This window comes from Dendroctonus ponderosae, unplaced genomic scaffold (assembly GCF_020466585.1).
Source record: "Dendroctonus ponderosae isolate FM_Combo_2020 unplaced genomic scaffold, Dpon_F_20191213v2 Dpon_F_20191213_1, whole genome shotgun sequence".
Lineage (NCBI taxonomy): Eukaryota > Metazoa > Arthropoda > Insecta > Coleoptera > Curculionidae > Dendroctonus > Dendroctonus ponderosae.
Window position 1 is genome coordinate 1,739,259 of NW_026017110.1, and position 3,671 is coordinate 1,742,929.

The 3,671-nt window shown below is 35.1% G+C and overlaps 1 protein-coding gene across 1 annotated transcript in view; it reads right to left on the reverse strand.

Annotated features, from left to right (window-relative positions):
- Positions 1-3,671, reverse strand: part of LOC109543735 (rho GTPase-activating protein 26) — a gene marked incomplete at its 3' end in the record, with an annotated part of 44,470 nt that overhangs the window by 17,830 nt on the left and 22,969 nt on the right.

Below are 3,671 nucleotides of genomic sequence, written 5' to 3' on the forward strand. Positions count from 1 at the left end.
CATTGATTTAAAATACTTCGGCATGAAATCCGAAGCTGAAATTTTCACAAAACATGCATAGATGTATTCTGCTTCATAGAAAACCAAACGTCTAGAGAAAAACCTTGTAGAACGTGTAAACTGAATTTTTCCAGTTTGATGAGACAGAAAATTATATAAATTTACGAAAAGTCAAATTCCGTCATTGATTTTAAATACTTCTGCATGAAAGTCAAAGCTGATTTTTTTACAGAACATACAGAAAAGTATTTTGCTTCATAGGAATTATAACGTCTAACGCAAAACCTTGAACAACATAAAACATTTTTTTTCCAGTTTGATGCGACAGAAAATTACTTAAATTTACGAAAAATCTATTTTCCGAAATTGATTTAAAATACTTCGGCATGAAATCCGAAGCTGAATTTTTCACAAAACATACATAGATGTATTCTGCTTGATAGAAAACCAAACGTCTAGAGAAAAACCTTGTAGAACGTGTAAACTGAATGTTTCCAGTTTGATGAGATAGAAAATTATATAAATTTACGAAAAGTCAAATTCCGTCATTGATTTTAAATACTTCTGCATGAAAGCCAAAGCTGATTTTTTCACAGAACATACAGAAAAGTATTCTGCTTCATAGGAAATATAACGTCTAACGCAAAACCTTGAACAACATAAAAAATTATTTTTTTCCAGTTTGATGCGACAGAAAATTACTTAAATTTACGAAAAATCAATTTTCTGCCATTGATTTAAAATACTTCGGCATGAAATCCGAAGCTGAAATTTTCACAAAACATGCATAGATGTATACTGTTTCATAGAAAACCAAACGTCTAGAGAAAAACCTTATGGAACTTGAAATTTGACTTTTTCCAGTTTGGTGAGAAAGAAAATTATATAAATTTACGAAAAGTCAAATTCCGTCATTGATTTTAAATACTTGTGCATGAAAGCCAAACCTGAATTTTTTACAGAACATACATAAAGGTATTCTGGTTGACATGAACTCAAACGTCTAGTGCAAAACCTTGTGGAAAGTAAAAACCTTAACTTTTTCCGGTTTGAAAAATCAACTTCAATAAAAATTTTTAAATACAGTTCAAGAGTCAAAGCTGAAATTTTCACAGGGAATTGATAGCAGTATTTTGCTTCAGATTAAAACCAATTTCTTCAGCTTGGAAAAAACTGCAGAAAGAGCAACACAGTAATAATGACTGTTGTTGCGGTTTAGGAAAATCCCCTGAAAAGAATGCAACAAACTTAAATGTTCTTATCAGTACTACCAAGTCAATAAATAGCAATCAGTTGAAGAATGTGTGACTTTTAACCTCTGCATTCACTTGGACTATTGAAGAGAACAAATGGCAATGACATTCATCTTGATCCAAGCCAGCCTGAAAATCGATAGATAGTATAGTGAATAGTTGCGTTCTACCGCAAATCAGCATCAATCTACGCAGAAAACAACATGATTTTCCACTTTGACAAAAACAGCACATCGAGTTGCATTCATTGCACAAGGTTAGCGGTGAAAACCTCAGATTGCGCCTTATATTGAATATTAGATATCAGTTGATTGTGCAATGTGTAGAACGTCAATCGAATTCATGGCTAAAATTATTATTATTAATAACAAATCAAGCGCGTCAAATMGACYAACAAAARCATGTTCTRAGTGGAAGGCAGTTTTGCTCTAGTTATTATGCATGTACGTTCTAAGCATGCAAGTCCAAGACGGACTAATCAAACGAACAAATAGATGTAATTACRTCTAACAAAATAAGTGCTTTTCTGATGGCAATGTTGACTTTGCCAGTTAGATGGATGATTAGTAATCGATGGGTTGGGGTTCAGATCGTGATTTACTAGGTTGTGCTCACTTTGGGTCATGTTTTATGACAATACTAACTGATGAAAAATAAATCCGCGTCAATTCGATATTTGAGCACAATTGCGAAAATAAAATCCCCTATCAAGTCCCAAGAATCCTAAAAAACTCTCTAAAGGCGTTAAAGATGCTGATATAACTGAGAATGCCAACATCAAAAATATAACGAAGAAACCACCACTAACTAAACCAGCCGCATGCAGTATGTTAGGAAAGCTGATCAAAATTATTACATACAAAACAGACTTTGCATAAATTAATTGACAAAATATGGGGCAGTCGGCTGCTAATTGTGGCCAATAATAATAAACAGACTCGCATGTAACAATAGATCTGTTTATAATCATGGTTATTCTTTGCATCCTGCTGCCATTCTATTGCCTAATCGTATGGACGCTGATGAAACGGCTGGAAATGTTTATGTAATAAACGCGAGGAATTTAGAAAAATGCAATAATGGACTTGTACGTGTAAAATTTTAATTTCCGAGATGTAGCCGTCTGGTAAATGAGCTCTCCACATGCGTTACCAGCAGCCTCCGAGCAAACAGGATTGCGTCAATCGAAGTGAAAAAAAAAAAGTGAAGGCACGGATGTTCCGACCAAAATCTAATCTAAATAATAAATAAGAAGTCGTGTATTCGTGTCCGATGGGATGCTTCAGGTACGTTCTCTCTTCCATTTTTGTTACCCAGCCTGTTATTGTTACCTTTTCAGGCGCAATTGTGTATGACGACCTTCAAATACCTCGGCTTGATTGTTCCATAAAAGCTCATCGGACAAAACGGAAATTGACAATTTCGTATCTACGGTCACGGATATGTATGTTCGTATACTGAAAAATCGCAAAATTTGCCACACAAATCTACAGGAAAATAACAGCACGGATATTATGGTTAATGATAGGAATCATCAACAGAGGACAAAGTAGGTTTACTTGCAACAACAGCGTTATTTCATAAAAAAAAAATATGGATGCACTATGGATGAACCAAAGCTCCGTTTTAATTTTTTTAAACTCGCATCCCAAACTCTGAACTGGTTGATCAGAAACACGCTTCAGAAGGGCATGGTGCAAAAATGAAAAACCGCAAAAAATCTTACTCAAGTTCAAGAACTAGTTATCGAGAAACCAGTAGATCGAATGAGACCAGATTCACCTCACTTGTAAAATGAAGGTTCCTTTTCGATTTTTTGAAACCCGCATATGAAGAACTGAAGCAAGTAATCAGAAGCGGGCATCAGAAGGACGAGGTGCAAAAATAGAAAATCGTCCAAAATTTTACTCAAGTACAAGAACTAATTATGAAGAAACCAGTGGATCGACTGAAACCAGATTCACATCACATGTAAAATGAAGGTTCTGTTTCGATTTTTTGAAGCCCGCATATGAAGAATTGAAGTAAATAATCAGAAGCGGGCATCAGAAGGAAGAGGTGCAAAAATGGAAAACCGCCCAAAATTTTACTTAAGTACAAGAACTAATTATGAAGAAACCAGTAGATCGGATGAAAACAGATTCACATCACACGTAAAATGAAGGTTTCGTTTCCAATTTTTGAAACCCGCATATGAAGGACTGAAGCAAATGATCAGAAGCGGGTATCAGAAGGACGAGGTGCAAAAATCGAAACCCGCCCAAAAGTTTACTCAAGTTCAAGAACTAATTATGAAGAAACCAGCGGATCGAATGAAACCAGATTCACCTCACATGTAAAATGAAGGTTCCGTTTCGATTTTTTGAAGCCCGCATATGAAGAACTGAAGTAAATAATCAGAAGCGGGCATCAGAAGGA